The sequence below is a fragment of the Corvus cornix genome, chromosome 24 (assembly GCF_000738735.6).
Source record: "Corvus cornix cornix isolate S_Up_H32 chromosome 24, ASM73873v5, whole genome shotgun sequence".
Taxonomy (NCBI): domain Eukaryota; kingdom Metazoa; phylum Chordata; class Aves; order Passeriformes; family Corvidae; genus Corvus; species Corvus cornix.
Genome location: NC_046353.1, coordinates 424,295 through 448,952, shown reverse-complemented (window position 1 = coordinate 448,952; position 24,658 = coordinate 424,295). Strand labels below are relative to the sequence as shown.

Here is a 24,658-nt window from a genome sequence, read left to right as displayed (position 1 = left end):
CAGGGTGCCAGACTGGGGTGAAAAAGCCTCCTCAAACACAGCTCTGGCAGGGTGTGCTCTTCAATAAACATATGTGGCCATTTTTAATTATTCTCACAATTAAAAATTACTTGTTTACTCAGATTTATGCAGCGCCAATAAATATGCCTTGGAAATTACTTAAGTAACTAGGGTTTGCTAATAAAAACACCATATATAAAGCAAGTGCATTGCTTGGTAAATCAATTAATTCTCATTTAATTACTGGGAATTGCTATCGGTGACTGGCCATCACTCCAATTTGCTCACAGAATGGACATGCTTGTTTACAGCTGCAGATAAATGATGCCAGGGAGGGCTGTGGTCTGGCGAGGCCAGGGCTGTGCCTCTGCAGAGCTGTCCCTGCTGGAATTGGAGTGTCAGGAGGGCTCCCATTCCCACAAGAACCAGTGGTGGCTGCTCATCTGCCAGCTCAGGGGTCTAGGGTGGGCACAACAAGCTGTGACAGAAGCAGACCTGTTAATTCCAGAATTTTGTTTCCATAATATCAAGGAAGTCTCATTAGGTGATAAAGTGTATTTTATGTTTCTTTTCTAATGGTATTTTAAAAACATCTTGGTCTTTCCTGGGATTCTCCTGAGCTCCCTGCCCAAGTCTTCCGTGATCACTACTGCAATGGGAAGAAGTAGCCCCCCTTGCCACAGAGGAGAAGCTATGCAGCTTCTGTACTGACCTCAGGACTAATTTTCAGCCAAAAAGGACTATTTGATTATCTAACCTGACCCCTTGTTAAATATTAAACACGTAATTCAATCAGACCTGCTGCTTTTGAGCTTCTGTTTGGCTAAGGGAGAAGAGTGGTTTATAAACAAGACCTTGTACCCTGGAATGCCTGAGCTGCTGCTGCAGGTTCATCAGCTCTCAGCAGAGCTGCTAATGGCTTTGGTTTTCCAGGTGTACATTTCACCAGGGAATAAGCTGGGAAAAGTGGACAAGACAAGCAGACAGCATCCTGGCTGGGGATGAGAGCAGGATGCTGGCACAGGGGCAATGCTCCTGGCATGAGCAGCACCAGGCAGATCCTATGTGAGTCTCTCTCTCCTCTTTCCTTTTCCCTTTTTTCTTCCCCTAATCCTGCCTGTCCTGGTGCATCCACTGGGACCTCCTGTGAAAGTATGGATTTGTCTGGCTTTTGTGTTTAATCCCAAATCTGTCAAGCCCTGTTAACTTTGATGGTGCCTGAAAGGTCTGGTGTTAAGCAAATAGGTGGTGACCAGAGCCTTTGATGAGAATCAGATGGAAGCCTAATCCTAAAGTAATGTCTTTTCCCTGTAAGCCAGGTGGGCCCCGGGTATGCAGAAGGAGGAGAGCTGGGAACAATGCTGTGCTGCTGCCTGCCCTGCTTGGGATGGGTATCTGGCAGCCCCCTCTGCAATCCCTGATGGGCCATGTGCTGCTCCATTTCCATCCCTCCTGCCAGTGGAGCGGTACCCAGCCGGCGATGGGAGGCATCCATCCATCCCTCCATCCCTCCCACCAGCAGAGCAATGCTGGTGGTGGATTTTGCCGACACACTCTGAATGCCCAGCTCCTCAAATTATATCACCCCACTGAGATTCCGGAAGATCTGCCTGGGACAAGTGTCCCCTGCACTGCATCATCATCTTGGGAGTGAGGGAGGCACTGGGACACAGGCAGGCGAGGTGCCTGTCCACAGGAGTGATGCTTAATCCTTCTTTTTCCTCTCCTTCCTTCCTGCTGCAGCCCACCGGGCGAGGATGGTACTTTTCATTAAGTGAATATTACTGGTCATGTAATTGAAATTCAGCTTTAAGGCTGAAACTCCAACGCAATGAGCCTTGAAGGAAAACGCAAAGCTCACCTTCGCTCCCACCTTGCTCCTGCCTCCCAAGAGAGGAGGAGCCACGTGCCCCAGGAACAGCCCAGCCCATGGCTTTGCCTCCAGTGCTCCTGTGCCGGGGCTGGTTGATGCTTTTATTTTAATCTCTTTTTGCCCTTTTTCATCACACAGTGTTCCCCTTGAAGTTCATAGGGTTAGTTTGAAGTAGTGGCACTTACTTTTCCTTTTTCTCTTCAAAATAGCAATAATTATCAGGATCCATCTGCCCCTGTCCTTTCTGACTGTCACCTTCAGTGTGACTGTGGGTACAGCCAGACAGTGTCAGGGTCTGCACTTTCTGGCACAGCAAGGGAATGGGAATGGCTGGAGCCTTGCCTTGCTCCCCAGCTGCTGCTGCAATTCCTAAAGATGAGCAGAAATGAAGACGTATCTGTTCCCATCCGCAGATAAACCAGGCGCTTTTGGTAAATTAAAGTAATTCATTGTGCATCTCCAGACAAATTCGTGTGTGCGCGTTGTTATTAATTCAGGCTCTGTTTTTCATTCGCTTTTTTCTGCAGCTAATTACCTGTCAGAGAGTTCTCTGCTGGTCCATGTGCCGAGTGGCTGCTTGGCGAGTGAGCCAAGGGAGGGGAGGTGCAGGGTGTCCTCAGAATGGTCTAAGGACAGTCAGGCACCCAAGCGATGCAGGCAGGAAGGGGAATGCTGGGCTAGCATACTGGAAATTCTCCATCTGTGTTTCCACAAGGCTTCTTTTGAGGGACTAGAGGTGGAAAAGGTGAGGAAAGAGTGTTCTGACCACCCCAGTGCTTGCCAGAAAGGTGGAGAAGGTTTGGATTTGTGGCAAGAAGCTGTTGACCAGCTGAGGAGTCCATCAGCTGCCCTTTGCCAACATCTTCACAAGGGCGAGGTGTTGAGGTCCAGTGTTTTTCACAAGGTTTCTGCTGGAAAAGCCTGCTCAGCTGAATCCTGGCTACATCAGGAGTGTCTGCTGTGTTTTCTCTGCCCTGTACTGCTTTATGTGGGGCTGACAAAGGGGTGAGTAGCTGTTGTGAGACACAAGTGGGTACGTGCGAGGTTATTACAAGCACATTAGCAGAATGAATTATTTATACATTTGTAAGAAATTATCGATCCGTTGGGTCCTAATCATGCAGTTACTCATCAAATGATCTATTTCTCACACATTAACCCTTTTCAACCCACTACAGAAGGATCTTGTGTATAAACTCTGAAAAGTGGAAGTAAATGTTTTTCCTGGGTGTCACTTTGGGCCATTGGGATAACCACAGTGGGAATATGCGAATCCTGCAGACACTGGCAGGCAAGTAAGCAGCATCTAGGGGGTGAGAAATCCTCATAAGACATGAATTTGCCAGGCCTCAGTGCTGCTGGGTCAGCTGGATGGTTCCCTTGGCTGCGGGATGGGGCTGGCGATGCCACCAACACGGCGCGAGTGCCCCTCACATGAAACACCTCCCGCCCTGCCCTCCCCGTCCACGACCACAGACACGTGGCTCCATGCCAAGCTCGCTCCGAGTTCGCTGATGGAAACAACTCTGGAGCCAGCCTCCAGGGACTCCATGAGGTTTGTGTTGCTTTCAGCAGAATAATGCAATTCCTCATCTTTTATTAACCATAATAATACCAGTCTCTAGCCATTGCTATATCCCCATCCACATTTTTTTCCAACTTTCCAATTATTTCAGCTCCTTGCATCTTGCTGACAGAAAATATATTGTGTGCAGTTTCTTTGGGGCACAGTGAGCCTGGCACTGCATGAACCAGTGGCGTGGAGAGGAACGGGTGCTCCTCATTGCCCACAACCTCTGTGACACCCCAGGAGCCCTCCCCATGATCCTCTCACACTCCAGCAGAGTCTCCCAGTCCCTGCACGTCCCTCACACCCACCTCAGGCCGTGTTAGAAATTGCAGAAACTGTTGGGGAGATTTATTCTCCATAAAAAATGTGTGACTGTTATGCCAAGTTGTTGCATTTTTCTGTCTTTGCTTTAATGGGTGCTAAAACTGATTGACTCTCTGGCTTTAGACAACTCCACGGCGTATTCATTGGGGCAGGATTGATTTTTTTTTTTGGCCCCCCACTTTTTTAACAGAGCAGCCACCTGATGACTTCAAGTTACGAACTTTGAGTTAAATTATGAACCTTTTAGTTTTGCATTACGAGGAGTATCTGAAACCTGATTTGCTACATCAAACCACATTAGTTGTGTTATGTTATTTTCTAAAAACACATTTCGGAGAAATAACTCCAATCTGTGTTGCATTTTATAGACCAAAATAATTGAATGGCGGCTGTTTGTAATTTTAGCAATCTCTTAACCTTAATCATATTTAATGGCTTTTCTCTTCAGGCTAACAGGAGGGAAAAAACATATTTCAGCTCCATCATGGAGCAGCACTACAGTAATGCACTCCCGGCTCCGGCAGGCACTGTAAATTCCTGCTTTCTGAATTGTTGGTTCAGGACAATCATTCAGCAGGGAATTACTTTCTCCTCTATGAAATAAATGAGATGTTAAACTAGTTTTCTGCTTTCTGCAGTAGGAGCAGGGCGGCGTGCAGACCCTGGGAAGGCAAAAACAAGAACCTGACCCCCGGCTGGTCGCTGGGGAGCGGGGAAAAGGACGGGGGCAGGGGCTACAATGGGCACGCTCAGACCAAAGGAATACACCAGCTGAAACCCCAGCAGGCAGAAACATCGGCGAGCCGGGATGCTGCGGGGGGCTTGGCTCACACTGCGCTGAGGTGCCAGTGCTGGCTGCGGGGATGCAGCGAGGGGCTCGCGGCACTGCGGGCCCCTTCTCCTCCCTCTCTGTGCCGGGGCTGTCCCCGGCAGCTTCCCTTGCACCCACCTGCCGGGCTCTGATGGCTCTGGGGGCCCCAGGGCCAGCTCACACCGCGGGAGGAGTGATGCTGCCGAGAAATCCCTTCGTCTCCCCTTCTAAACGGGGATGGCCATTCGCAATCCTCCCAAGGGTTTCATTTTGGGGTTATTTGCATGATTTTTACACAGGCGACTGAGTCAGAAACACTTCCGTGGCATTGCTGATTAAAATTCCAATTGCTTTGGTAATTGCAACATGTTTCAGGGAAGAGGGCTGGAACTTTTTCCTAACAGGTGACGCTGCCTGGCTGGTGAGGAATTGGCTGGGTACCTGTTGTGTGCGGGCTGGATCCCTGCCCTGTGCTTGCCCCGTGTATTACTCTCGTTCTGTCGGCTGTTCTGCTGAGAGTTATGGTGCCACCGGGAGGAATAAACAACCATTATATCCCGGCTCAGGGAAGGAGGTTAATTTCTCCCCATAGGAGCGCTGATCCTTCGAAACTCTCTCCCATTGTACTCATGAAAAATAGGTTAGTGTAATTAGGGATACCAGCCTGGGCAGCAAAGGAGAGGCATGACGGTGATTAACTCGGTGCATGCGGGAGAGGTCACCTTCTCTCACCCTGCCATGGAGGAAAAAAATCCTTCTTTTTCTAGCCCCCCACCAGACATGCTGGAACTATGTGAGTGACAGGGTATTGTCCATAACAATACGCAGAGTTTTGTATGAGATGGAAACCTTCAAAGACTGAAAGAAATTCCCCCAAATCTCTGGCTTCTATCAGGTGGAATACTGATGCTGTTTTAACAGGGTCCTTTTTGTGCCATTTCTACAGATGGATTTTTTACAAAATAGTAACATTTAAAAAGCAGATTCCTCCCTTGTGTCCTCTCTGGTTCTGGGTCCCACCAGAGCAAGCTTCTGAAAAGGTCCTTGATATATCATTTGCAGTAATGGCTCCTGCAGTCAGTCTGTACCGTGGAAAAGTCAGTGGACAGATCTGTCCTCTTAAGCTCTGGCAGATGCCTCGCAAACCAAAGCCGTGGTCCATCTGGAATTTGGGAGGGATGGAGAGCACCCAAACCAGATGCTTCAGCTGTGGGACATTCTTCTCTCCTAAAGGTTCTGAGTGCATGATGCATGGGAGGTTCAGCCAGTGACTGATATAAGGGACAGGGAGACTGAGGGGGAAAAAACCCAAAAGTTCCATTTTGCTTTTTCACCTAAAAGGTTGACATCTTTGAAGATGCCTCATGTGTTTTAAAATCTTCAGCGAAGTCGAGCACAAAGTTCCTCAGCCAAGGAGCCCACGCCCCTTAGCACTTGGCAACAACTGAGGCTGGAGGAAATTATAATTGCCTTTTCATTCTTCTCAGTGGCACCAGGAAACATTAAAATTGAGTTTGGTTGGTCACATGGGAGTGTCATCCATCAGCAGCACGGTGTGCGAGAGCGCGATGGAGAGTTTCTCCCACTGCAGGCAAAAGGCATTATTAAAGAGACTAATCACTAAAAAATATAGTACAAATAACCCACTTGTCTGGTGAGCTTGATGGCTTTATTTTCATATTCTCCAGCATAATAAGCACAGCCTGGACTGCTTGGATCTGCCTCTCCAAGGGCCTGATTGGTTTTAAATATCTTTGCTAACCACTCCACACTGAGCCCATAAATCTGGGTTTGGGTAACTGAGAGCCAGGCTCCCGAGCTCACAGTTTGGATGAGGCGTTAATTAAACACACGCTTAGAAAGATGCAGAGATGCAATCCTTCAGTCCTTAAACTTGCTGCCATTTGCTGTTCTGGATGCTGGCTTCCATCAGTGACGGCCGAGAGCGTGGTAAAGCCTCTGATACCGTTTCCCACGGGATTCTCCTGGAGAAATTGGCTGCTCATGGCTTGGACGGGTGTACTGTTCACTGAGTAGAAACCTGGCAGGGTGGCTGCGCCCCAGGGTGGTGGGGAATGGAGTTATAACTGGTACCACCCTTTAAAAACCAGAGATACAGCCCTGAAGGAAACACAGCCCGTGTTTTCCCCTCTTAAATTAAATGAGGTCTGAAAAGTGTTGTGACCTTGACCCCTGGGCTGCATTTAACCTCAAGCAGCACAAAAATATGACTTCTTTTTTTTCAATCTACATACCAGGTTTTCTTCTTCTCAGAAGACAAAAGATTAACTCTGTCTGCTTTGAGCAGTTTTGATTCAATTGGCCCTCTCCCTGAACTGCAAGCTGGAGCTAATGCACAAGGATGGAAGTCAAGCACGACTTCCAAACTGTTTTCTTTTAAGCAGCCCGTTACACATTAACCTGCAAGATTGTGTTTTAAGGGAGCCTTGTTCATCACCTCAGAAAAGTCAAATTAACATAATATCTGGAAAAGAACAATGGGGATAGAAACTGTTAGTCATTGTTGATGGAACAGGTAAGTTTCATGGCATGATCTGCTGAATATTCATACCATATTGTTTTTGACATTTAAGAACTCAATTATCAGCTGACTAATCAGTCTTTTACAGGACATTATTTTTGTGATGGAAAACGCAGTGCTGGTAAGCCTCAAGGGAAACACTGCTCAGAGAGATCTTGGATCTTGTTTTATTCTGAAGGCAGGGTTTTTCTTTATTAAATGGATTAATTTAGCCCTTCTGCCAGCAAGAGACTCAGAGCCCTCTGGCGGGGTGGGCAGATTTTATCCAGTCTTTCCAGCTCCATGTGACGCTGGGGCTTGGAAGCATCCTTCCCACCAGAGCCAGGGCTGGCCCAGCTTGAGGGTACTCAGGGAGGGGAAGGGGAGCAGCCCCTGGTCTGGTCAGGAGCTCCAGCAGAGCAGGGCTCTCGTGTGCTTGGGAGCCTCAAAATTTAATGACTGCTTCTGAAAGCAAGAAAGGGCTGGGAACAGTCTAAGCCTTAAGAGAGATACTCAAATCTCGTCCTTTCCCTTTCTTTCCCTTTTTTTTGGAAGGTGTTTTGGAAATCTAATGATAATCTTTGTGTAATTTACCTCTTGCATTGAACAGCTCAGGGACCAGCTTTCTACTTGATAGATTATTTTGACATATTTACTCATAGCTGTGTCTGCCTCAGCAGCATCCCCGTAAAAACCTCAAACTTTAAATTAATACGTGGGGACTGAGATTTTTCTTGCCTGCAGTTGAACAGTCTCTTAACACTCTCTCCTCTCTCTGGCTTTTAGTTATACTTAGGTCTAAAAGTGTAACTACGAGAAAGCACTGAGTGCATTTGTTTTAGAGCAAAAATGGAGATGTTTTTGCCAAGGGTTTGGTGTTGGGGAGCTGCCCTCGGCCGTCCCGATGACCACGGTGTCAGCGGTGCTGCTCCTCTGCACCAGCGTCGGGGCACAAAGCGGGGATGGGGGGCTCGGAAAATTCCCCACAGGTTTAGTCTAATCTATGGATGAAAGCAGGAACATTATTTCACCTTCGTGGAACGTGACAGTTATTAATAACCCCATTAAGAGCGGTGCCATTCGGCTCTGTTTAGGCAGGCGATGCTGGAATGATTGCTGGGAGGCGGGAGGGCTCCCCCAACTTCCCGAGTTAACAAGATGTTGTGTTGCTGAACATTGCTTTTCTGTTTCGGTAACGAGCTGCGCTCGGGGTGTTGTGGGTCAGATCAATAGGAGCACTGGCCCCCTCCGTCACCCCTGCGGAGAGTGGAGAAGGACAGCAGCTGAAGGATTTCTTACCAGTTTTTAAAACAAGCACTTTCCTTTACACTCGTGTTTATCACACACTTCAGAGGGGTTTTGGTTTTTTTCCTTTTGCAGAGAAGCTTTGCTCCCCTGACACACAGCCGGGCTTGTGGAGATCCTGGAGAGGGCGGCCGTAGTGGGGGTGACAGTGGGTGCTGTGGTCCCCCCGCCGTGCAGCTCTGCTTTGGGGGGCTCTGGGCAGCAGGGCTGTCGCTCTGCTTTGCTGCACCCCCACTGCCACTGGCGCCACATCAGGTGTTGGGGCTGGTTTGTGTAGGCTCGCAGCGGGCTGCAGGGATGCTCGGAGCTCTGTCAGCCCTGGGGTTCCTCGTGGTGCCACAGATGCCCATGGCTCGTGGTCGGGTTGTGGGGGCTGCTGTACACCCACACAGGAGCTGCTGCTTGTGGGCTGCTCCTGAATGTGGACAGAGGTGGCACATCAATGTAGAGCTCAGAGAAAGAGCCAGAAGCAGCTGGGAAGCCTCAGCAGCTCCTCTCCAACTTCTGCAGGCCTGCATTTCTGTGCAGTGGGTCACACTAGGGATACTTAGGGTTGCAACCAGGGTGGGCCAGGGGTTAGTGGCTGTTGGGCAGGGATGTGGGGCAGAGCAGCCTCTCATTAGGAGCTTGGCAGGGCTTGGCATTTACTGCTTTTCTTTCAAAGGAAGAAAAAACAGAGCATTGCATCTTGGGGGTTTTGTTTGGGAGGAGAATACCAAGAACTGTAATTCTTTTTAAAGCCAGTGTTATATCTTCATCCATGTAGATGTGCACCCGCTCCTTTATCTCACATGGGGATAATGATGTCTGGCTCCACAGAACGTGAATAATTCATAGGCATAAACACTCAGTGCCCGGTGTGTGACGGCCCTCTCTGTGCAAAGGAAACAATCCCGGGAAAATATAAAGGAATAATTACATGTCTGGGGTCACTGGGTGGTTTTAGGGTTCAGTTCAGAGGGCCAAGGGCTGTTGATATGGCGGGGCTGGCAGCAGTGGCTGGGGGTTGCAGTGCAGGCTCTGCCCCTCTGTCCCATGGGCAGGATCAGCCCCTCTATCATCTAGGACTCGGTTTGCCACTTTCTTATCAGCAGTTAATTTTTTGGTGTTTGTGCAGCCACTGAGTGATCTCCAGTGTCCCCAGAAAGCAAGTGTAGAACAGGTAACTGGGACAGGTGCTCCAGCCAGTTGGGCTCTGTGCCACACCATGGGATTTAGGTCTCATTTTGCCTCTATCAGATAACTTTTCAAAACAAACCTGCATTTTATTCCCTATAAGCGGAACACTGCTCAGGTCCAGCTCTCTTTTCTCTTTGCAGAGAAGAAAATTGGCACATTTCCCCCTGCAAATACATTTATTGTGCAGTAAGGGATCACAACACCATTTAATCCTGAAGATTAAAACCTTATGTTGTCGGGGAATTCCTACGTGGAGCACTTATTTCCTTTACACTTGTTTTCTTTCTTTCCTGATGGATACAGCTGTCTGTTCTCTTGTCACCAGCCAGACCCCTCATACCCGTGCCAGGGCTATTACTCCATCACATTGCCACTCTGCAGAAAGCAGGTATTAAGCAAAACAGCATTCTCAGAAGCAGAAACCTCTATTGTTAGCAAAACAATACCTGCAAAACAATTTCCTCCTGACTGGAGCCTCGTTGCTCCCAGCAGCTGGATGGGAGGCGTGGTTTGTGGTGGTCACATTGATGCTGCTCCTGACTCCAGAGCGATGCCTCTTCCTGCAGGTGGGCAGAGGGAGGTGGAGGAGCTCTGTCCCGAGTCCTCGCATAGATGCTCTCATGAAGGGTAACGTTTTCCCCACTATGGGCACTGTAGAGGTCACTTTGCTGCTGTCCAGAATTTTTCTGAAATGAGTCAAAAAGTACTGGCTGGCATCCCCTAGAACCCCTGAATGTTTCTGCGCATCAAATTTGGGCAGGGAAAAAGGAAAGACAGTTGGTAGTATGGGGGGAAAAGGTGGGGTTTGTTGGGGAATATTTTCCTGTCTGCAACAGCAAAGGAGGCTGAGCCCCACAGCAAACAAGCCCAGGCTCCTGGAGTGGCAGAACGCCAGACCTGGAGATTCACTGCTCGTTTTTTCAACAACAACAATTAGCTTCTTCAGCTAATGAGGGGTTTCATAAGCAGCCATGAATAATAGTGCTTAGGGACTCTTGGCAAAAATCGGTGGTTTGAATCAGACAGCCACCGTCTCTTTGCAATCCAAGTGGAGGATCCTCACACAGCAGCTTCCTCCCCAGTCCGTTTCCTGGGCAGACAGGCAGGCAGAGGGAGCGGCGCCTGCTGCCAGTGGGGTGTGAGTGGTTTTGTTACGGGCATCTCCGAAGAGTCCCTGGAGGAAGCAACGATCCAGTTCTGCAGAGGCAGTCGGGGCTATCGGAATACGATGGCAGCACTGGGAGACATGGAGAGACCCTTTGACTGCATCGATGGGAAGGGGAGGGACATCAATTCTATCTCTTTGAATTAATGAACTACAGCCTGAAATTTGCAGCCTGGTTAAAAGCAGTATGGATTTCACCTGCTTGCTGCTCGAAGAGGATTCCTGCTTCCCCGTGTGCTCCCCCCAGGCTGATGGGTTCACTGCAGCCCTGCTCCCCTCTGCATCCCTCCCTCTGCCTGGCAGATCCAGGCTCCCTGCAGGCTGCTGCTCTGAGGGGAGGTTCAGGAAAGTTCCCGAGCTTTGCCAAGAGGTGCAGGCCAAGGAAAGTGTCCTCCTCTGAATGTGCTCCTTGCCCCCATGTCCTGGAGCCCTCTGACCACGCTGGCATGGCAGGCTCAGAGCACAGCCAAGCGCTGCCCACCTTGCAGTGGTGAGCAGAGGGACATTCCCACAGCAAAGGGCTGGTCACACAAGCTGGAGAGAGGGCCCAACTCTTGCTGAAGCATTGCCATTGCCAGCTCCAATCTTCAGCCTCTTCCTAAGCATGAGGCAGCCTCAGCTTTCCAATTTTAATTTTATTCATACAGCTGCTATTACTCCATCTGGATCACACAGGGTGAATACTAATAGCCCTCTGGATTGTTTTAAGTGCAGATCTGAACCAGATACTTGCCTTCATTTTGTCAGGAGCTGTAGCATCACACTGAGATTTGTGGAGTTTCCTCCTAATGGATCCCTCCTGGTGCCAGCATTGGAACCTGGTGTGTGTGTGTGAGGGCAATCTGCCAGTGCCACAGAAAGGGAGACATGGGCACCCTTCTTGCTGGACTGGAACATAAATTCATCATAATATATATATATATATATATATATATATACAAAATTCATATAAGTTGCTCTAGCTGAGGATGCCCCAGGGAACACCTCACCCTCCAGTGATGGGCTGGCTCTCCCCTGGGCACAGGAGCTCCCCTGCCCCATCTGTCATTACACTGCACGAGAGGATGCCCCCAGGTCTGCTCTGAGGGCACTCCGACCTTCCGCCGCATCCGAGGTGGGAATTACTCCATTTAGCAAAGAGGATTAATGTTTCATAACAAAGGGTAATTTATTCAATTGTATGCAAAAAAGGTAGCAGTAATGCACGGACGAAGCTCACTTTATTCCTGGCTATTGCACTGGAAGTTTAAATCCTGTGAAAACATCGGTAACGCCGTTGTGCACCTCTGGGGAGAACTTGACCAGCCCCAGCTGGATTGGATTGCCTGCATTAACTGCACTTGACTCTGACAGAGGGGGCAGCTGGCAGGGTTTCAGGGTGCACAGCCTGCTCTGGAGCAGATGGTGAAGTGCTGATCCCACAGAGAGCACCACAACCTCCCACCCCATCCCACAAGGGGATCCTTGAGGTGAGCCATGGGGAGCTGCTTCTTCTGACAACCCCATTGCCCAGCAGCTGGTGTGCACATCCTGGCTCCTGGCTTAATGTCCTCCTGCATCCCTGCAGAAGGAAGGCTGGAGTGCAAGGAGGAATCCTGACCCACAGGATGGCCAAGTCCAAACTGTCCATGTTCTTTCTGGGGCAGCAGCAGCTGTGTTGCTGTAACTGTGATGGGCTTGGAAAGGAAGTATGGGCAAATTTAGGAACATCTGGGAAAAGCTAAAATTGTCCATTGGATGAAATTATGGGAAAAAGCAGACAGACTCTTGGGAAACAAAAACCATCTTGTACTTGAAAGCTTGCCATTACCCCAACCATCTCAGTGGTCCTGGCTGCCCAGCACCTGAAGCCAGGCTCTAACAGACAGTGACAGAGCAGGAGGCCCTGAACAAACACAATTGGGTTGTTACTGTTTATCTAGACCAAGATAAATGCACTGAACGCCATCCCAGGCCCCGTGCAGAGGCCATGTGTGTCCAAATTCCTGTTGTGGACAGTTCCGCGTGGCGCTGATGGCATCGTGGGTCTCTGCAGCACCTCGGGAGGTATTTATAGCATTTTGAGATCTTTTGTGCCACATGAACTCTTGAAATAAGAACCCAGTAAGAGCTTTTACCTTCCAGGGAGGCTATAAAGCCTCCATATCTGCATTGATCCAGCCCTGGGGATTTGCATTAATTACTTCTTCCTCCAGTGACTTTCAGCCCCAGATTGAATCTCTGGCGAAGGTACCTGCAGCACACACAGTCCTGACACCGACCTCGTATCGCCTGTCTCAGCAACGGAGGGGCAGCTCCCTGGGAGAGGGGACATTCAGTGTTTCACACCGAGGCAGCAAATCCTCCAGCGCTGTCACATTGCCACACGCACGGCAGGTCAGTAATCTGAGCTACAGCAAGAGACTCGGGAGGTTACTCCTGACAGAAAATAAGGTTTAAATAAAATAAGTCACTGTGCCATGGTGCTGGCTGCTGTTTTGGCCAAAGACAGAAACAGAGATGTGAAAGGACTTTTATTTCCTTCTCCTGCTCGCCTGTCAATTCTGTTTTCACCAAAAAGATTCTCCCTTGGGCTAAAGACTAAATTGGCAAAGTTGCATTTATAGGGAATTTCTAAGAAAGGATTTATGAGGAAAACCTTGAAAGTTCCTTTGCTGAAGGGACAAGAGGGCTCCTTCCCCACTAGGTTCCAGCCTGTGGCTTCCCGGGGAGTCCTGCTCCTGCTGCCCTGGCAAGCAGGGCTCCAGCTTATGCCATTTCTTGCACTCCAAACCCTACCTCGCTGCCGAGCTCTCCAAGAGCCACTGCTCATCCGCCTCGCTGCAGGGCTGTGTGGGACCATGGCTCTTCACATTGTTTCTGGAGGAAGGGCTCTTTGGGGACACAGCTCTCATCACTGCTTCACTGGCCGTGGCATCAAAGAGAATAGCAGATAAATTGTGGCTGGAGACGATGAAGCGGAGCAAGCCTCTGGGATTTGCTCTCACTCCAGGACTGTGCCACGCAGTCATTAATGATCTAGAGAAGCAATAAGCTGTGGAGGAACAGAATTTGCGATGACACACAGCTGTGTCAAGTAGGCAAGTTTAAAGAAGTTGGAGAAATTTTAAGGACATCCACCAGTAGCTGGTGAGCGAGTGCCTGGCTTGGCGATGGTGTTTGCTTTGCCCAGTACAAAATGATGAACAGAGACGGCAATTACCTGAGCTGTTGGCAGGAATGTCTGTGCCCTGATTAACCCTGTCAGCTCAGAAAGCTGATACAGAGTTGTGCCAGAGGAAACCCTGCACACACAGCCTGAAAGCCAAGAAATACAGTTCCCTCCAAAGTGTACAGCAGGGAAAATCCAGCCCTGGAAATAGGAGGTTTTCATGATCACCTGAGCATTAGTGTTTAGTTCTGAGACACCTCAGAGAAGATACAGGAGAAATAAAAATTATAGCAATGCTTTCCTGAATAAGATGAAACTCCTTGCAATAAATTATTGAGGATTCCAAAGTACTTAGCCGAGATCACACGAGAAATCTGGGGTGGTCTAGCCCCCAAACAGGCTCCTCACAAGCCAAGGGCTCAGCCCTGCTGATGGCATCCTGGGACAGGGGATGGCAAGGAGTGGTAATTCTCCAAGCCCAGCACTGCTCTACTTTTTTCCCCTTAACAACTGAAGTGATTAGAGTGAAACTTTGACTTGATGAGCGATCGCTGTTGCGCTGGCAGCTGAGTGCAGCCCCTTCATTTTCTTGGTTTGTCTTTAAAAGAACATTGGCAGCATTTCATCCCCATTTAATGCTCAGGCTGTCTGTTCCATATTCATTTCTCTCTCCCTTCTTCTCCTCCTTCATACTTAAAAGAATCAAATTATTGTTTTATTTTTGTTCACATGTACAAAGCAGGGACTTGTGAGGTGGCTGTTCCTCTTGGTACATGCCACCAGTGGGACACAGGCTGTGCTTCGTCACGGAGGGAGCAGGGGCAGAGCTGCAGCAAGCCCTAATTACAGGATAATGTGCAAAAGCAGCTCCATATTTCTTTCCCCTAGGTTCCAGCTCAGTGGAGTCCTTTAGTCCTCAAGCTCTGATGCGTTGGAAGCTTATTCAGCATTATTTCTGTTAATTAGTGTCATTAGAGCAGTTTCAGGAAATCCTGGATGAGCTCAGAGCTGTTGCTGTTGTACAATTTATTGCCACCTTTCTTCCTCCCAGGGCCCCAGCCCAGGGCCATTGCTTCGTAGGCAGAAAACACAAGAGAGCCCCGACCCACAGCGTTCCCAGGCTGGAGAGGGCAGGAGTGAGCAGCGATGTGCAAATCGTCTGTGCCATCCATGTCACCGCTCACCCCGGGACAGGGAATGAGGCCCCTGCGAGCCTCTCCCTGTCTCCCACTCACCTGAGCCCCTCGGGGAGCTGAGTTCTGCTGAGCATCTGCCCTGCAGCTCCTTTTCCTCTGCTCACTGAGCCCTCAGTCCCTGGCAGTATCGACCCTGGCACTAAATCACCTCCCACCTTTCCTCTGCCGTGCAAACACTGGGCAAAATATTTATAGCAGGGATCTGCAAGCTCCCAGCTCCTGCTGGGGATGCAGCTCACGTGCCACGTATTTCAACAACAAGGACTTATTAAATAATAACTGACATTTACCTAGCTGCCTCTTGTCCTCAGGGCCCCCAGGACTTGGCAAACTTTAATTAATAGTTGTTTTAATAGTTAAATAACCTTTATAACTGCATTTCATTTATTCCAGGCCCATCAGAAATAAAGTCATAATGATCTGAGTCAAGCGATAAAACACAACATCTGGTTTAATGTTTGCAGGTTATTTAATGAACTGAGGAACCTGGCAGAAGAACTAGATATTTATTTCTTTTTCTTCTTGTAAGAAATGGGGTTTGTAGTGAGATACAGCTTGATGCTGGTGTTTGGCCTCCTGTTTTTCTTCAGCAGTGGGTTCAGCTGTGGGACCCCGTGTGCCCATCCCATGGGAACAGGGTGCCAGGGCATGACCACGGACAGAGTGCAGAACACCACTGATTTATCTGTGGGTGCATTCTCTGCCATCTGTTTTTACATGGCCCTGGGCACAGGATGAGCAGCTCCCACACAGTGCACGCTTCACCAGCCACAGAGTTCCTGCGTCTGCAGAATGCACGGCAAGGCTGGCAGTTGTCCCAGAGCATCCTTCCCAGGAGCGGGTTCCAGGACAGGCAGTGCCACCTCCAGAGGCTTCTGAAGCCTGCTCCAGAGGGCTGACCAGCCCCTCACACCTGAGTCCCTAATGTGGCTCCCACATCTTGCCCTCTGGCTTGCAGCAGGCCCTGTCCCTGTGTCCCAGCTCAACCTCCCTGCAGCTCGGTGTTACCTGCTCTCCCTCAACTTCTGACACGTTTCCTCATCTTTCTCCGCAGCCTATTAAGAGTATCCTGACTAATGTTGCTTAACGCAGCTCACTCTGCGGATCCCAGAGTACCGTCTGCACAATAAAATTAGCTTCCTCGGGCATATTTTGGGTACTCGTGCTCCCCCCGCAATGCTACCTATTAATTGCACAGAGAAAATATTCCAGAAACTTACTTGTGCCCTTGAGCTACATTCATGTTTATTTCCATAACTCTTTGATACAATATTTGTCTTTGCCTGACTTAGTTTGCCAAAAGGAAAGGGAGAAGGAGGAGAAGCATATGAGGGATTTGGATTGCCTCACATCTGCCTTTCTTTAAGCAGCCCATATGGGAAAACATATTCTTCTGCACAGAATTTGTTAAAGGTTTCGTAAAACGCATTGCGTACACATTTAGCACAGAACCCAGCAATATTTATATTTAAAATGGGTCCAAACAGATCCATTTGGAGAGGGTTTGGAAGATGTAGGGTGGCAGTGCACATTGCGAATGTAATAGTCTCGTTAGCTGGCTCAGCTTGTGGGATCTGCTCTGTGAGTTGATGGGAGGAGAAGAAGCTCCCAGTGTGGTAAGCATAAAAATCATAATGTATGCAATGCTGTGAGCATATTTCATCTGTGGCGCTCTGAAAAGGTGACATTATCCATGTTCCCCTTTAAGACAGAGTAGCTGAGTAAATGGGAACCCACATGAGTGGTTACTTCATCTATTTCCCTGGTGTCGGTGTAAATCACGAGAGGCAACTTGCAACCCCCTTTTTCCTGTTGGTGCACAGCTACTCACGTGCATCTCGTCCCATCGAGTCCCCTGCAGTAATTCATGGAATTCAGGTTTCATGTGCTGGCCGGAACAGATTAGCCCGTGGGGTGAGGGAGGAGAAGCCGGATCCAACCCTCCTGGAACCCTGGTGCAAGCCCAGCAAAGCTCCCCTGGAGCCAGCACGGATGGGGAGTGGTGGGAGGGAGAGCAGAGGCTGATCTCAAACAGCAGATCGCGGGTGTCTGTGCCGTGATTCCAGCAGGGTATCGGCCCACTAACGGGTTTATTTTATAGAGATGAGATTTAAAACCACGTTAGTCTCTCCCCGCCCCCTGCGCATGGTGTTCCCTGCACAGCCCCACTCCTAAGCAAGGCTGCGGATGTGAGGTCCTGCCGATAGCAGCAGCAGCGGAGGCAGACAAGCACTAATCACATCCCATTAGCTTCTTTCAGCCTTCGCTGGTTTGGTTTGGTCTGGTTTATCTGAATCTTTATTAGATAAGCTTGAATTAGCAACAGGGCGTGTGATGCAACAGCCTCTGTGATCCCATCCGGAGAGGCGGTGCCGCTCCGCGCCATCCCGAGCGCACAGCCCTGCCTGCCTGCAGCTGATTTCATTTCGTCTTGGCAATCTTCTGCTATGCACTTAAGTAAACAAAGATCAAGCTACTCACAGCCTTAATTAGGCTGCACATAAATAAGAGATTACTGGATTAGCCAGGAGTATACGTGGGAGAGTAACAATCACGGCAAGAAAATCCCGCTACCAGTGTTCCCCTTGCAGCGCATCCCTGTGGATCTCCCCTGTCCCTTCCCACCCCACGCTGGTTTTTTGCTCTCTTGCAAAACTGCGGGACTGACGTGAGCGTTGCAGCGCTGGGTGGGTGGATGGTGTGGGGAAGCAGCAGTGGTGGGTCCTGTAGCTGTGCCAGGAGGGGAGGCACTGGCTGAGAGCACCGCGCTGCTCTCTCGGGATCTGCAGCGTGTCCTGCTCCACTGGGGCTTGGTGACTGAAGCTGAGGCATGATGATGCCCATGGCAAGTCTTGGGGAAGGCGGGGTCTCTGCCGCTTGCGCCCAAGAAGACCCTTTGGGTCTAATTCGAAGGTCTGGTTTCCTTGGCATGGTGCAGGATGGAGGGATGAGGCAGGGGGGCATCCCAGCTCTTCCCCAGTGCAGGGACTGCTGCTCTGGGCTGCTTCTTGCAGCCCCAGAGGATCACGGGGAGGCATTCCCAAAAGGCATAAAATGTTACAAGAAGCTGCTTTTTCAGCCAAGGTGCTGACACAGCACCATCCGTGTTTCTTAACCAGGAGCAATGTCTGAGTTATCTCAACCTAAAGCCTGAAATATACATTATAGGCTGTGTCTTTCTGTGCTTTATTTGGGCTGTAAAGTGATATCTTATTATTTCTCCCTGCTGGGCATCCTTTAATGAATCTAGATTTGAAAGTGAAATATTTATTGTATTTCGGGAGCTTAAGCATGGAAGGAGAGGAGGAGGGATATGCAAATTTGCCAGAAAGCCTTAAAAAAAGGCCTCCTCCTTACTAAGAAAAGAAGGTGCAAGCGTGACTCTATGGAGCCTCAGAAAAGAAGTCCCAAAAAATAGTGTAATGGGGATGTGGGGAGCAGGACTCCTCCTGGGAACTACCCCATTCTAGCTCCTCTCAAACACTCTGGGAATGGGAAGTTAGACCTGGAGTTTGAGATGTGTCTCCTTGCTCTTAGTCCTCAACCTGGCCATGGCAGTGCTTTGCAAAAATGCAGAAGAAAAAATATTTTTGCAAATAAACCAGAAACAAAGCAATAAAGCCAAGTGTATCTGCCCAGGTAAATGCAGATTTAATGCAAAAGTTGCCAGAGACCCAGCTTCATTGGAATCCACACATTTGTTTAAAAAAAGAATTATTCTGCCATCTTCTGCTGCCAAAATGAAGAAAGCTATTAATGGGTTATGATTCTGTGACTTCAGACCATTGTAGTGTTAGTATTTCACAAAGCAAAGACACAGAGTATGTTGTATGTGAACAGCATCATTGGCTTCAGCTGTTGCAAACAATATGGGGCAGAAATAATTGAACTAAAAAGAAATTACACCTATTTGGGGAGGTGGCAACTCTGCTGCATAGAGAGGAGGCTGCAGGTGCCGAATCAGGCATATGCTTTAAAAAATCAGGATAAAAATCACTGGGTTTGATGCCAGAGAGATTTTTGGTGGAGAGGGAGCCGCTCTGTCAGCATTATATACAGGCAGGGAGGATGGAAGAGGAGGCCTTGCCTATATGGGGAATTGTGCTGGGTTCAGGCGGGCTGGTATGAATCTCTGTTTGTGCTTTTAAGTCTCAGATGTATCATCCAGCCACCGCAGCTTAACAAGTTGCTGTTTGTCAGCTGTGCTGTAAGTCACTGTGGGCGTGCTCGGCACCCAGCTCGGGGATGCCATAAAGCTCGGCAGATTGTGCCTTTCATCTGTTCTTATTCCAGCTCTTTTAGCTTAAACTAGTTCCTAATCATTACAAAAACCCCAAACGAGGCTTGTTTCCAACAAAACAGCCATCTGGGCAGTTTTCTTGCATCTTCACTGAGTTGTGCTGGGAGCTGCATCCCTCGTATTGGTACCTTGGCGCTGGCCCGTGCCCCAGCCACTCCTCTCGCACACTCCCCATCTCTCTCTGCAGCAGTGGGGACATGCCCCCCTTGGGGACAGCATGGTGGCCTCAGCAGGCCTCAGGTCAGAGCCGGGCTGGCACCCACTGCATCCCTCCATTGCCTCAGTCATCTCACGTTCAGGCAGAAAATGGGAGAGGAGGAAGAGAATAAGCAGCAGGATTGAAACGTTTCAGCCCTGCTGGGCTGCAGCATGGCAACATTTCATTCTGAAATAGATTTTTCACTTGAAATTTGTTAAATGGGGGATGTCAGATGGGAAACCCAATGTTTTGATGGCTGGAAGCGCCTGTTGGAAGGGGAAGTTCTTTCACAGTGATTGTGAAGCACCTGATTCCCAGCTCAGAGCACAAAAATATACATTCCATGATATATTATACCATATGTAATATGTAGTACACCTACTTCTGTATATGTGAAATATTTGCCCAGTGAACCTGGCTGATTTAGCAATGAAAAGGGTTACCCACAGCTCAGGTTTGAAGGGAGCATCTGTCACCCAGAGAAATGGAGCTCTGTAGAGCTTCCAGCAGGTCCCAGGGAGGGGTGAAATGCTGACACTGAGCCCTCCTTCCCGGATGGCCAACACTCCTCCGGTGTGCCACATGCAGCGCAGGGCAGCTGCAGCTGTCACAGGCATCTGCGTTGTGGTGGCACCTGAGGGTCCTGGCCCAAGTACCCAACCCTGGAGCACCTGTGCCAGCACTGACATGAGTCGCTCCGCACTCCTTCAGTTCTCCAAAGCAGATTCTGAACTGATAAAATAGAAATTTTCTGGTTTCCCAAAAAATTATTAACTGGCTCTGGCTATTTTCCTCCTCCCAGAGCCACACAATTTTGCAGTAAATTCATCACTGCAGCAGCTGCTTGGCACCATCTCTGTTCCATCTCCTGGCAGCCTTCATTGTCCCTCCCTCTGCCTCTGCAAGTGCCACTTGTGGCACTGGTACTTCACTTCCATTCCTTTCCATTTCAGGGAGACTCTTCCAGCAGAAGGTGAAACAAACTCTTCCACGTCCTGGTGGTTCCATGGTGTTTTATCTGCCCCAGCCCCACTGTCCCCTGATCTGCCGCTCACTGCGGACACCAGGCAAGGATATCAGGGTTGTGGGCACAAAGGACCCCACATCAGCCCAGCCAGGCCACAGGGAGATGCCTTCAGGAGATGTGCCTCTGTCCCAAAGCACACCCAGCTTGCTGATGTGCAGTTCCTGAGCAGCTGGACAGCTGATGACACAAGGAAGCAGAAGGACATGTTCAAGGCAGGCTGATTTTTTGGCAGATGAGATTAAAAAATATTAATTGGGCTGGGACCTACACACCTGAATGCAAATATGACCTGGTCTCTGCCAGTTCCCCAAGTATTGTCTGGCATGGAGAGGCCCTTGTGCCCCCTGCACAGGAGGGGTCCCCCTCCAGCCCTAACACTGCTCCTGGGGAAGGAGCTGTTTGCTGCTGTCAAGTGAAGAAACTCTGTCTGTGGCTTTGTTACTTGACGTGGTGGGAGCTCCTGGGAGACAGGGGAATTGAAGACAATGCTTTTTTTCTTTATTTTTTGGGCAGATATACAGGGAAAGAGTGTGAGGGCTCCCAGCAATGTAAGAATCTGGATATTCTTGTGGTCCATCACAGGTCTTAACCTTTCTCATTCCTTCAGCAAGCCCCCTCGGGACTGTTTGCATTTCGACTTCAAGACTGCCTCTCCGAAGACAAACAGGGGGAGGCTGTCACACAGACATGTCAGTCCTGTGTCCCCCTCTCCCCTGGCATCAGGCCATCAAAGGCAGGCTGGAGCCTGGTACCATCCTGGGTCTGGTGCCAGCGAAGCTTTTGTTGTACAAACCTCCTCACTCCACTGAAGGAATAAGTGAGGTTGTTTTGATTCCAGCAGATGACAATCCTGCTTAAAATACACCTGAGAGTTTGGTAAGGTGTATGTTATCTTCTAGACATCTGGATGGTGTTTTGGGTTTTCCCCCCGAAGAATCCAAACTTCCCCCGCTGCAGTGAATCCACTGCCTGCACTGGAACGGGAAGGCGGATGGGGCACACATCCCTCCATCTCACCCCTCATCTGTGGGGACCCTCAGCACACCACTAATGTTAAAAAGGCAGAGGGCAGGCAGGGGGGAACCTGCTGAGGTCCATCCTGGCCCTGAGGCTGCTGGCGATCACCCCTCTCTTCCCCCACTCTGCTCCGAAGACACTCGCGATGCCGTATTCATCTCAATGTCATTTTCTTTGAGATGTGAGCTGGAACAAATCCGGAGCAGCTGCTCCATCTCTAAGTGTCCTTCAGGGATCCCTTCAGCAGACACTTTGCAGGATATAATGATGACATTCTAACGAGCGCTAATGCACACGTTGTCATCTTTCTGTATTTACACTTCCCACAGGAGGCATCGTTCCAAGAAGGAAAAGTGAGAGACGGAAACTTTTATGCAGAAACTTCAGCGCCTGCGCTGGGCTCAGCCGGGGAATCTGCCTGACGGAGAGAAGCTGTAGGCTGGGACATCCCCGGGCTGTGAGGGCAGTGGCCAGCAGTGCACAGAGGGGTGGCCAGGAGAGGACAAACACCAAGCAGGAGCCCCCTGATCCCTGCAGTTAGATTACACCATACTGTAAGGAAAAAGGGGGGAACAAGGATTGTTTTGTGGTACAGAGTGACAGCAGATCCCACGTCGCTCTAGACCTCACCAGCTTCAGTCTAAAGATTTCACAGGGAACCAGGGCATTCCGTGTGCTGGAACACGTGGGCCCTCCCTCTGCTTTGCCCCTGAAGATGCCACACAGAACAAATTCATGGGCCTTGTGGTGGACACTCATTAGCCACATTATCAAACAAATCCACAACGGCTTCATGGAGCATGGACTGTCATGCACTGTCCCATGACTGTCACTGGCAAAAGGATTCTCAAGTCACTAATGCAGTGAAACTCTCCTTGTCCAGGAGGAAACAAGAGGAATCAGCTCCTTCCCCCCAGGAATGTTAAATACGAGTGTATTATACAGGCATGTGTGCCTGTTGATAAATAAATAAAGGAAAACCTACCAACGTGAGTGGAATGAGACTCAGTATCTGTGTGGCCTTTCAGCATTGGCAGCTGGAATGGATAAGGTCATCACTTTGTCCTGTGCTCACCGATCTTATTGGGAGGAAGAATATATCAAATAAATAATATATCAAGATTTCTGTTTCCATCTTTCCGCACACTCTGCTGTCCCACTGCATTACCTGGGTTGGCAGTGAGGATCTGGCCAGTATGATAACTGGGAATAAATGGCTCTGCTTGTCGCGGGGAAATTTTGCTGGCAAATTTCCGAACCAGATTAAAAAGTAAATGAGATTTCTTCTGAAGAGTTATTTTCAAGGGTTTTGTCTGCTGATGTTCTCGTGCAAGATTGCAGCTTTGCCAAGGGGGGAAGAGAACAAAAGGGGAGGATAAAGAACCGAGGTTGCAATTATCTGACAGAACGAGGTTCTCCAGCGAAAGTACCTAATCAGGGAAGTCTCAAATTTGCTTAAGATACAAAGTGTGGTACAACATTTATTTATAATCTGCCTCACCTGCTCAGATAAAACTATTTCTAAAGCCAGGCAATTGCAGGAGACAAGCTGTAAAATGGAACAAATGGAATCAAATCGGGTATTAATAACGGTGGAATGAAATAATAACAGAAGTGGGTCTTTGAGCACAGCACAATTCCTGCATTCCAGTGAACACAGGTGGAGTGGTGTGGGCATTCCCAGGCAGGAGGGACAGCAGGACAAGGGGGATGGGGAGGCAGAAGTTGTGTGAGCTTCCAGCATGGTGAAAGAACAGCTGGGCCCAGGTGTGGGCAGGTGGCTAACGAGGGGAGTGGTGAGGCTGCCTTCCTGGGGGAAGGTGAAGTTATTTATGTCCTGGAGGGGCTTCCCCAGAGCTGAATGCGATGTGATGTTCCTCCAAAGCCTTCAGCTGGGACCTGGGTTTATTTCTCTGTCAATGCAGCAGAAATGTCATTGGTTTGGTTGTTTGGTCAGTGGTTCAGTTACCTGGTGCAGGTCTTTAGTCCATGAGCACACATCACATGCTCTTGAAGTGCTTAGAAGCCCAAGGAGTGACTGTAGTAAAAACAAGGCAGAGAATGTGTCAGCTGCCGAGTGTCAAGGAGCTCTTGCTCCAGCCAGAAATGCGGGCAGATCCTCGGCATTGTGAAAGTTGGTTGCATGGGTGTTATTCCAGGTTTTGTGTCTCTGTGCTCTATAACAAGTTCTTTGCCCCTCTGCAAGGTCATTGACATGAAACACAAGCTGAAAGTGTATTTACCCTCGAACATTTATAAACCCCTTTGTTATTGTCCTTCGCTGTTGGGGAAAACAGACAAAGGTGCTGGGTTTGGGGCTCCAGAGTGAGATGTTTTGAGTCAGAACAGCTGGTTCCCGTTACTCATAATCCCTGCCCAGGCAGAGCCTCCTGGAGACAGTGGTTTGGGGGTTTTGAAACTTCTTGCACGTAAACAGCGAGTCTAAACACAAACACCTGTTTGTGAGCAATTGTCCAGGGAGCAGCTTGCTGATCTCCTGCAACCTGTGCTCCTAAATGCTCCACGGAAAACTTGAAATGAATAAAAAAGCACTTCCTCCTCCTGTTCCTTACACCAGGTGAGGAGCAGGCGGAAATGCTGTGCTCCGTGCTGGAGCTGGCAGCACACTCCTGCCCCAGCCCCAGTCTGGCCTGGGCACTGCTGGCAGTGGTCAAACTGGGAAGCAAAGCCAGGCTTCCCACCTGTGCCATGGCTACTCCCAGCATCCCTCACCATGCACAGAGCATAGCAGGTGGGCACTGGAGCAGGACCCGACCACACTGTGGGGTGTGGGGTCTGCAACGCTCCCGAAGACTCAAGTTCTGATTTTCTGCTTTTGTGATGTTGCTGTGCCAGTCATAAAACTGCATGGAAAGAGTGGAAAAGTTGTAAACAAACTGTGGGCAGCTCCTAGCAAGTGTGAGTGGACAGGGCAGTACTGGGGGGTGCCTGGGGTCCCTGGGAGGTGATGTGGGGTCTCTGTATGAGCCAGGCTCTCCCAGGGATGCTGCGCCACTGTC

General features: G+C 49.4%; 1 long non-coding RNA gene across 1 annotated transcript; it reads right to left on the bottom strand.

Moving 5' to 3' along the window:
- Positions 1 to 6,228: 6,228 nt before the first annotated feature.
- LOC120411254 lies at positions 6,229 to 17,297 on the bottom strand. The gene is made up of 2 exons (XR_005603637.1): positions 16,927 to 17,297; positions 6,229 to 10,269 (listed from the first exon to the last, which is right to left on the bottom strand). It is a non-coding gene; the product is annotated as an uncharacterized LOC120411254 (long non-coding RNA).
- Positions 17,298 to 24,658: the final 7,361 nt, after the last annotated feature.